The sequence below is a fragment of the Muscardinus avellanarius genome, assembly GCF_963383645.1.
Source record: "Muscardinus avellanarius genome assembly, chromosome: 14".
Lineage (NCBI taxonomy): Eukaryota > Metazoa > Chordata > Mammalia > Rodentia > Gliridae > Muscardinus > Muscardinus avellanarius.
The window spans coordinates 66,329,459-66,340,552 of NC_137800.1; positions in this window are offsets into that span (position 1 = coordinate 66,329,459).

The window sequence follows — 11,094 nt, forward strand, 5'->3', positions numbered from 1 at the left end:
TAGGCCCTCAGCAACTCAGTGAGACCCTGTTTCAAAATAAAGAATTAAAAAATAGGGCAGGAGTTGTAGCTTGGAGACCTGATTAAAAAATGATAAAAGAAATTCTGAAATTGGGAACCATCCAGAATTGGGTTCAAGTTCTAGCTATGTCACTTACTTGCAATCACTTTTCTATAAAATGGCAACAAAATATTCATTTTTGTGGGGTTATTGTGATCATTAAAGATGATTCATACTGGTAAAGCAATTAGTATAGTGCCTGGCAAACAGTAAATGCCCCAAGATATTTTTATTACAGTAACTTACTTTATCACAATAATATTCTCATTATCTGATTGAGGATCTGGGAAAAATCAGTTTCAGACCCTCAAAGAAAACTAAACCCATGATGTTCAGGTCCCTTATCTAAAATGATGCATTCAGCCGGGCGTGGTGGTGCACACTTGTAACCCCAGCATTCAGGAGGCTGAGACCTGGAGGATTACAGTTCGCCGACAGCCTCAGCTACTTAGTGAGGCCCTCTGCAACTCAGTGAGACCCGGTTTCAAAATAAAGAATTAAAAATAGGGCAGGGGGTGTAGCTCGGAGGTAGAATGTCCCTGGGTTCCATCCCCAGACCTGCAAAAAAAAAAAAAAAAAAAAAAAAAAAAAGAAAAAGATGCATTATATATTTATTTATTTATTGCAGTACTAGGGATGGAACTCATGGGCATTCTACCTCCAAGCCACACCCCCAGCCTATTTTTTATTCTTTATTTTGAAACAGGGTCTTGCTAAGTTGCGGAGAGCCTCACTAAGTATCTGAGATTGTCTGTGAACAGCGATCCTCCTGTCTCAGCCTCCCGAATGCTGGGATTACAAGCGTGTGCCACCACACCTGCCTAAAAACGATGCAATATTTATGCAGAACTGTATGCACATCTCCCAGTAGACTGAATCATCTCTAGATCACTAATAATATCTACCAAAATATAAATGCTGTGTAAGTAATTGTTATTCTGTATTGTTTAGAGAATAGAAACAAGGAAAGGGGTCTGTGTATGTTCAGTGTGGATACAACCACCATAGGCCTAACTATATAGTACACGCTAGCAACAATGTAGTGTTAAAACAATATTTTTGATCAGTGGTTGGTGAAATCCACAAATGCAGAGTTTGTTGGTAAGGAAGCAATTAAAATCCCCCAAACTGGCTTCTTCTCCTTCTCCTTCACCTTCTTCTTTTTATACCGGTGGTTTTTGCCTTGCCTTCTAACAGATTTCCCCAATTTTTTTTTTTTTTTTTCTTTTGCGGTACTGGGGATGGAACCCAGGGGCATTCTACCTCTGACCTACACCCCCCAGTCCTATTTTTATTCTTTATTTTTGAAACAGGGTCTCACTGAGTTGCAAAGGGCCTAAGTAGTAGCTGAGGCTGTCCTGGAACTGTGATCCTCCTGTCTCAGCCTCCCAAATGCTAGGATTTGTGCGCCACCGCTACCATGCCTGGCTCAGATTCCCCAAATTTACTGGCTTACCAATCCTTTTCAGAAAAAAATCCAGCTCCCTCTCGGTGCTTCTGCTTTTATTTAATGCCCCCCAACTGCATTGGGAGCTATTTTTATGCATCCCTCCCCCCTTCCAGTCCTCCCCATGGTCCTGCTGACTTTGGGAATCTATGCACAAGCACAGCATGCTGCTTCTCCTGTAAAGAGATGGCGTTTGTGTTTGTTTCTCTGACCCTTGAATCTCGAGTGGCTTTGTGACTTGCTCTGACCAGTAGAATATGGTGGGAAAATGCTGTGCCAGTGCTGGTACTGGGTCCTGATAATCCTAGCAGCTTTCTCTTTTTACTGTCTCGCCAGGAAGTTCAGGCTATCCTTTGGAGAAGTTCCAGAGGTGACACTCTAGTGTGGAGAAGCCCAGGAAATCGAGATATCACACAAAGAGCCTGCATGGGTGAGAAATGGGGCAGCCCTACACATGAGGAAGAGTTTCCTGTCAGCCCAGCCATCAGCAGCTGAATGTAGTTTCTGCTGTCCCAGAAACTGTGAAGTCAACCCTCAGTGTTGTGAGAAATGTTAAAAATCTTTGCTGCTTTGATTCACTGTTTGTGTCTGTGTGTGTTCTGGAACATTTTCTATTGACATTGCTTTTTATCTTCTTTTCAAAGAGGGCTAAAAATTAAAAAATGTAAAAAGTGATGAAGGAAAGGGAAGGGGAAGATTAGACAGTCTCTTTGGGTAAGGTAACATACATTACTATGCATTTATTCCCTGAAGCTTGGGAAGTGCATATGGTCTCCTCGGCATGAATACCAGTTTGGTGTGCAGCAGAGCACTATGAATTAGCGTCAGTGAGTTTCTAGGTGGTAACTTTATAGTCCAGTACTAAATCATCCTGTACCAGAATCCTGCAGTTCCCCTAGAGATACTTCTGGCGAAGCGACATCAATTGGAGAACATGCAGTGCTTGCTGAGGTAAGCAACTCCACAGAAACTCTTCCTGTGACAAGAGCCACACCATAGGAGGGCAGAATGCCTCCATCACCAGCCTGGTCCTGTGACAAGAGCCACACCATAGGAGGGCAAAACGCCTCCATCACCAACCTGGTCCTATGACAAGAGCCACACCACAGGAGGGCAGAACGCCTCCATCACCAGCCTGGTCCTGTGACAAGAGCCATGCCATAGGAGGGCAGAACGCCTCCATCACCAACCTGGAACTATGACAAGAGCCACACCATAGGAGGGCAGAACGCCTCCATCACCAACCTGGTCCTGTGACAAGAGCCACACCATAGGAGGGCAGAACGCCTCCATCACCAACCTGGTCCTGTGACAAGAGCCATACCATAGGAGGGCAGAACGCCTCCATCACCAACCTGGTCCTATGACAAGAGCCACACCACAGGAGGGCAGAACGCCTCCATCACCAGCCTGGTCCTGTGACAAGAGCCACACCACAGGAGGGCAGAACGCCTCCATCACCAACCTGGTCCTGTGACAAGAGCCACACCATAGGAGGGCAGAACGCCTCCATCACCAGCCTGGTCCTGTGACAAGAGCCACACCATAGGAGGGCAGAATGCCTCCATCACCAGCCTGGTCCTGTGACAAGAGCAATACTATAGGAGGGCAGAATGCCTCCATCACCAACCTGGTGGCACCATAAAAGTAAAAAAGAAATGAAGACTGAGCTCTGCAGAAAGATAAAGCATGGGTTCTTGAACACATCAAGCTAGCCCACAGTCTGCCTGTGCCCTAAGTGTTAACAGATGTAACACATTGGTTCTTACAGTATGGTCATCACACCTGCAGCATTTATAGGAATTTGTTAGAAATACAAATTATCATGCACTGCCCCAGATCTTTCTGGGTAAGAAATCTAAATTGGAGCCCAAAAATCTGGAGAAGCCCACGGTAATTCCCATGTATGCTAAGAGTCTGGAATCATGAGTGCAGTATCTGTTACCTACACACTAAGCATCTAGTAAGACAGACTACAGAGCTGTTTGAGTATCTCAAATGACTGCTATCTAAAAGTATCAAGTGACCAGTGGCCCACAGAGGATCACTGTTCAGGGACAACCTAAGCTACTACTTAGTGAGGCCCTCTACAACTCAGTGAGACTTTGTTTCAAGATAAAAAGAATAAAAAATAGGGCTGAGGGTGTAGCTCAGAGAAAGAATGCCTCTGGGTTCCATTCCCAGTACCACACACAAAAAAGGATCAAGTGAAAATTTCTAAAAATAACCAATCCATGAGTTTTAAACATTTTTCATTACAACATATTGTCATAGTTGTCCTACTTTATTATTAATTTTATTGGTAATCTTCTACAGGGCCTAACTTATAAATTAAACTTTATCATAAGTATGTATATATAGGAAAAAAACAGTCTAATTGGGCTTGACAGTGCTGCATTTGGATCTGAATGTCCCTCCGAAGCCCATATTAAAGGCTTCCTCCTCCACGTGCTGCTAATGGGAGGCAGTGGAACCTTTAAGGGCTGAAGGGGTGAGGCCCAGCGGGAGGTCTTAAATCACTAGGGCATCACTCAGATGGGATTGTGGCATGCTGATCTGTTGCTCTCTCCCTCTTTTTGCTTCTGAACTGCTAGAAGGTAAGCATTCAGCTTGTTCTACCACATGTTCCCCATCATGAGATGCAGTGAAATGCAATGAATGGGTCCACTGGACGGACCATGGATGGAAACCTTTTCCAAAACTATAAGCCAAATGATCCTTTCCTTTTTTTTTTAGTTGACTATCTCAAGTATTTTGTTGTAGTTAACAGCTGACTAAACCAGGTACTGTCTGGGGTTTCAGGCATCCACTTGGGGTCTTGGTGTTTTAACATGTCCCCTTGAATAAGTAGAGGGTAATGTATACAGGGACCTTTTATGCAGGTGATAGGGCTCGAAAGTCAAGTGGTGAAAAGTTAGGAACTGGAACTGGATGAGGCTAGTCTGAGAGTTAAAAATCCGTAAGGAACATTAAGACAAGGTATATATGTGTTGCAGAAGATTAGGAAAAATGGGGCAATAAAAAAGAATGGCTTGTATTAATGTGAACAGACTTAGTTCATGGACTGCTTCAAAGGAGCTTTGGAATTTGTAATCATGTGGCTGGAAGTTTCTCATCTTAGTCAAAGCAAGCCCGAGGCCTTATTGTTTAAAGCTATGTCTTATCAAATTAGTTGTATGGCTACTGGAGCTCAAGCTTAACTTGGACAGACAGGCCTGCCAGGCACAAATTTCTCAAGCAGATGATGGGAGAGAGGATAAAAATTATCCACGGCAAGACTGTGAGGACAGATGACACTCAGCAGGAAAAGCAGGCCAAATCTGCAGGGTTCATAATACAATTGGCGTGCCCTAGGGACCTGGCCTCCTTGAAGTGGAAGAAAGAGCACGAAGGAGCCACCACATTAACTCACTGGGCTGGAAAAGATGCAAAGCTTTTGCTCCCCCCACAAAGAAAGCAAAGTTTTAAGAATTAAAATAGTCTTAAAGAAATCATGATGATACAAAAAGAAAGTCCTGGAGACCTAATAGCAAAAGTGGCCAGCATCTCAAATTCTCCTGACTTCCCATTTACCTTCTTTTGGCCTTTCTCCATAAGTGAAAGATGAGTTTTGCTAGATTAGGTAGCAGTTGGAATTAGTTTTATTCACCAGCAGTACTGGGAATAAAGGCAGAGCCTGCAGGAATGTGGGCTCCGCAACAAGTAATCATTATTGCAAAATCAAATTCTCCATCTCATCTCTGATATGCCTGTATGTAACCCTAGAGCTGGGCTTCCCAGTGTTATAAATCCAGCATACAAGACATGCAACAGTGGGATATGGAGCCCCTTGTGTATCTAAAAGCTTTGCCTAGCAAGAGAGATATATGATGGTAACTTTCTCCCCATTGCTTTTGCAATAAAATTCACCCAGAGCTCCAGGAAGAGTTAGGAATGTAATTCAGCTTCAATAAATCAAGACTAAAATTAAGATGGCCAGATATGTAGCAGCCAGCTCAGGTGTATGGAGAATTTGAAATTTAGTGCCCTGGTAATGGGTAGCAGCAGATTATCTAATTATGGAGGGAAAGAAGAAATACTGCTCTCTGGGGTAAAAAGCTAAATGCTCTAATCCACTAAACCACCACATCTCTGCCAAAGCTAGATTAATATTAAAGTTCATGTAACATCTGACACCTTTTTTTTAAGGAATGAAGTCAAATGTTAGGAAAAAATATAAATGAAAAAGCTACGGTTCACTATCATTCTAATTTGACTATCTGTCAAATAGTTGTGTTTTATCTTTTGGTGTGATGTATGTGTACTTGATTATAACGGAGTTCTATTCTTTCCTAGCACTATATCTGCTTAAATATTATCATGATCTCTAAACTTTTCTGGACAACTTCCAGCAGGGCTCTCATGAGCTGGATATGCTTTTAAGGGTCCCTGAGTACAATGCACTGGCAGGAACAATCCTCATTCACTCCGCTCCTACCCTAACCTTCATCCTGAGGGTACCTCTAATTGCTAATGTAATGGGTGAAGAGGACCAGTGTTTAACAGGGAGTAAAAACAAGAATTCCCACATACAGTGTTTTCCCCCTTATCCGAGGTTTCACTTTCCACTTGAGTCACCTACGGTAGCTTGTGTTCCAAAAATATCAAATAGAAAATTCCAGAAATAAACAAGTCCCAAGTTAAGCTGTGCACCATGATGTAATCCTGCCCTGGGCATGAACCATCCCTTTGTTCAGAGTATCCATGCTGTCTGCCCCTTAGTCACTTAGCTTAATTGTATCAACATAATGTTATAAATGTTCTATTTTATTATTATTTGTCAATCTCCTACAGTGCTGAATTTATAATTAAGCTTCATCATAGGTATGTATGTAAAAATGTGTGTGTGGTTTGGTACAGTCTATGGTTTGAGCCACCATCTGAGGCTCTTAGTGTATCCCTTGCAGATCAGGGGGAGCTACTAAATTTACTATCATAGAACCTCTCAAAAATACCTGATGGTCTCTTGGATGCCTTGGGTACAACCATGCCTATGGACAAATGGCCGGTGCTATTGTTCCCAGTTCTTTTATTCCTATTGCTTTTGTTGCACTGGGGTTTGAATCCAGGTGCTCTACCTCTGAGCTATATCCCAGTGTCCTCCTCCGCCTTCAATTGTGAAAGTCTTGCTAAATTACTGTGCTCTGGCCTGGAAACTGAGATCCTTCTGTCTCAGCCCCTCAAGTACTGAGATTCCAAGTTGGGCTACCACACCATGTTATTATTTGTATTGTTTAAGCTAGTATTTATACTAACTAGTGGATAAATCCGTAGATCCTTGACTAAAGGACGATCCTTTCCGATACGGAATTTCTGAGCTGTCCTTGAAATCTGCACGTGGAATAATGATGTTACTAATCAGGGCAACCAAAGAACTCCAGTGAACAATATGACAGGTCCTTTCAACCCTGAGGTCATACAATTGCCATTCAGTTCAGCTTTTGGTTAGGATGCCTCTGCCCTCTAGAGCTGGGGTGAGTCTCTGTTCTCTAAAATTAACATGAAATAAAATAGTAATAAAATAAATAAAATAATAGTAATAAAATAAATGAAATAAAATAGTTAATAAAATAGTAGACACCCAGTAAATGATATCCAGTTATCTTTATTCACGTTCAAAGAATACTGGAGGCTGGCAACCTCAAAAAGAATGCCTTATGTGCCCTGTTTCAAGAATTTGTTCAAAGACCATTGGATTGTAAACTCTGGGGTAAGGATGTAATTGTGCTATCCCCAGAGCTGAGCAGAACAACTGATACACCAATATGAGCTAAATAAATATGTGTTGAATTATTGGATGGTCTGTGCTGCAGACTTCTGAAAATTACAGAAAGAAAATAGTCAGAGAGGCATTTTCAGAAGCAAGAAGTAGCATGTTTACAGATGGCTACAGTCTTATCTATTTGTGTTGTACTAGGGATGGAACCCAGGGGCATTCTACCTCTGAACTACACTCCTAGCCCTATTTTTTATTCTTTATTTGGAAACAGGATCTCACTGAATTGCAGAGGGCCTAAGTAGCTGAGTCTGTAATCCTCCTGACTCAGCCTCCCAAATGCTGGGATTATAAACAGGTGCCACGATGCCCAGCTTTGCAGTCCTTTTTAGATGAATCTCCTTGAACTTTTAGAAACAAAGGAAGGAAAACAGAAAGGTTCCTTTTTTTTACTAACTGCTTGGCAGACACAAGTGATCAGATTTTTTCAAGTGGCAAGTAATAGGAATTCATGTTTTAGCAAAATCATAAAATGATCTACCACCATTTGTCTTATCGGAAATGGACTCACTGTTCAACAGGTTGGCATCTCGAGAGATGGCAGGAGAGAAAAGACTCAAGAATGACTAATAAAAACCGTAGGTTATGATTTTACACTGTTCCATGGCAGCTTCTTGTTCACTGATGACTTCCTGCATGCTACGCACCGTGCTAGGTAATTTTTGTAATTCTCATTGCAAATAAAACAGTAGTTTTTGCCCTTGTTTCACAAGGAATTTCATGGGCAGTGAATTATCCAATGCATCATAATTAACATATGGCGAGGATAGTGTCCACTCTTTATTTCCAAACTGTTTCATTGGGCTATAACTATTTAAAGCCAAAGGCTCTAAGTTCTTTTAAAATGACCACTTGATATTCAGAAGTTACTTTAAGCACTACTCACCATGATAAAGATAGCTAGTTGCCTACCTAGTACCCCTTTTTTCCTTCTTCCTCATTGACAGCAGTTTTATTCTGGGTGGTACCATGACCACTAATGAACAATTTTGGCCTCCCATCCCAGTGGTTCTTCTCTATTTTCAGTGTTAAAAGCTCAGCAAGGCTTCCAGGAAAGATCATTCAGGTAGACTGACTCCGTTAGCAGAGGAGCCTTTGGTCTTCCTTTTCTTCCTTCTTTGGGTTTTAACTGAACTTGATGTCTACAGCTATGTGATCAGTGTTGGACTGTAAGCTGAACTTAAAGACAACTTGTTCACCTTGGTGCAGAGACAGGGCTGGGTGCTTAATACCAAACATGGACTATCTCCCACCTCCTTAAACACGAGATAGAGACACCCACTTTGATGTTGTTTGGTCTATCTAGTACCCCTAAGTACCTAATTTACATTTATGTTTTTCTTGGTCAGCTCAAAATGGACCTGGAATAGTACACTTTTTTAATAAACATGTGGTAAGCACCTATTACAAAGTGACAGTCACTGTTTTGAGGGCTGGATATGCAAGGGAAAAAGGTGGTCTCTGTCTTCAAGGATTAAAAGTCTGCCAGAAGAGAGAAAAGAAACAACGGCAGTTCAGTGCCAGAATCGGGTCAAGGGAGAGGGGATGATCAGGAAGGACTTGACTACCAAGAGGAATGGGCAAAGCTTAATATTCACAATGTTATCAAGCAAGAAGAAATGGGTATTTGGGGCAGAGAAGGACAAGTCAGAAATAACCCACCAAGGAAATGATTTGTCTGGCACTGACATTATCTAACCCTTGGCTACAACAGTCAGGTCTTTACCTTTCTGCATCCTTTAAGATTTAGGTTACCAATGGGAAGCCCTTGCACACAGTAGTATTAGCTTTACATCTGTTGAACTATGTTGTGCTCTTTAATAAAGAAGTGAGCACAGACAGGTTATGGTAACACATGCTTGTAATACCAGTACCCGGGAGGCTGAGACAGGTTCATCTCAGCCTTAGCTACTGAGTGAGGCCCTCTGCAATTTAGTGAGACCCTGTTTCAAAATAAAAAAGAAGGCTGGGGGTGTAGCTTGAAGGTAGAAGCCCCTGGGTTCAATTCCCAGTACCACAAACAATAAAAAAATAAAAATAAAGAACTGAATAGCAGATATAATGATTCAGTTTAAGACTCAAAGAGCTGAAGTAGGAGGGGCATTTCACAGAGGGCTGGTCTCCCTTGCTGTCCTCAGACAATACTGGTTGGGCTAGGAAAGCTGTGTTGCCATTTTACACCTGTCCTGCTGTCCAGGGCGAGAAGCATTAGGGGAAGAGGTGAAGTGGTAGCAGTGGGACTTCACGGGGATGCTGGTAACAGACCTCCTGGGGCAATTACTTACACACAAGGTACAGGCTGGGCCAGCGCCTAACCCACCCTTTATAACCCCCAAGATTAGCTTGAGCCCCTTCAGTCTCTGCACATGCCTGCAGTTTCTAACTTAAAGGTCATTTTATAAAATTAACAATGTCCCTGAGGGCAATAAATCATGAAATCCAATCCTGCAAAAACGGTCTTGATCTATTAGATACACTCATACACTTGGCCTATTAAATCTCTTGATTCAGTAACCTGAAGGGCAAAAATGGAGGCTCTTGTAATCCTAATTTCCTTACAAACATTCTGATTTGCTTGAAGAGAAGGGAAACTAACCTTTACTGAGACCCATCTTAGGTTTTCCCCACATCAATGCCTTTATCCCCCCCTTGGCAGTAGGGAATGAACCCAGGGGCATTCTACTTCTGGGCTACACCTCTACCCCTTAAACTTTTTTTTAAAGTTTCAAACAAGTTGCTAAGTTGCTCCGGATGGCCTCAAATCTGAATCTTCTTACCTCAGCCTCCTAAATGCCAGAATCACAGGGCTGCACCACCACGCCAACCATGTATCATTTTTTAATCCTACATTAGAAAGCTATCTTTATTTCTACGTTTACTTTTATGGGCTTAAAAAAAAAACATAGTTCAGTGTTTTGCTTAAATCCACCCAGTTAGAAAGTGATAAAAACAAGATTCAGCCAAAGTGCTGTATATTTTCTAAGTACAACTTTAAACAGTATACTGGCGAGGCTCAGCACTAGCACCAAAATATTAAACAGCAGTAGCCTGAAAAGGGCCCCAAGATTTCCCTTTTCTTATTTGAAAAGATAAGCTCTTTAGCTGTTAATAACTGGTTGCTTGTTTATTCAGCAGTAAGAGTCATTAAGAATATAGATCTGTTCAAAGTGTCTTTTTTCCCCCAAAGGCTCCAATAGCAGCTTTTCTAAGGATTAGCCTTCAATTTAGAAAGATCTAGTGATTTTAAGCCCAAAATTATTGGGATATAAGAATTCCCCATCTCTTTTAGCCACTATATATTCCAATAAACCTAACAACAAAAAAGTATTAGTAACTTAAGAAGAATGTTCCCGCTCCAGTTCCCCTTAAGGACAGATCAGCACTTAGCTTCACTCCATTGAATACTGAGTACGGGAGAGAAAGAAACAAACCAAAAAGGGCTTTTTAAACCATTTACTAGTTCACATAAATATATGAAAACAAATACATCTATCTTCCCTTCCTGTATCCTTAGCATAATTTATCATCGTTTTTAATAAGCAAACCATTGTAATTATCCCTAAGTTGAATTTTAAAATACAAAAGAGGTTAATAAATAGCCAAACATGTCAACCACTGAAAGGACAGTTTTTTTTTTTTTTAAGATTAAGACACTGATTTGCAATATTAAAACAAATTTCATCTGTTAAAAATGCCATTTAAACTTGATCAACTCTTTTTTAGAAAGCACTTGAATTTTTACATAAAATTTGCAAAACTTAACTAACTAAAG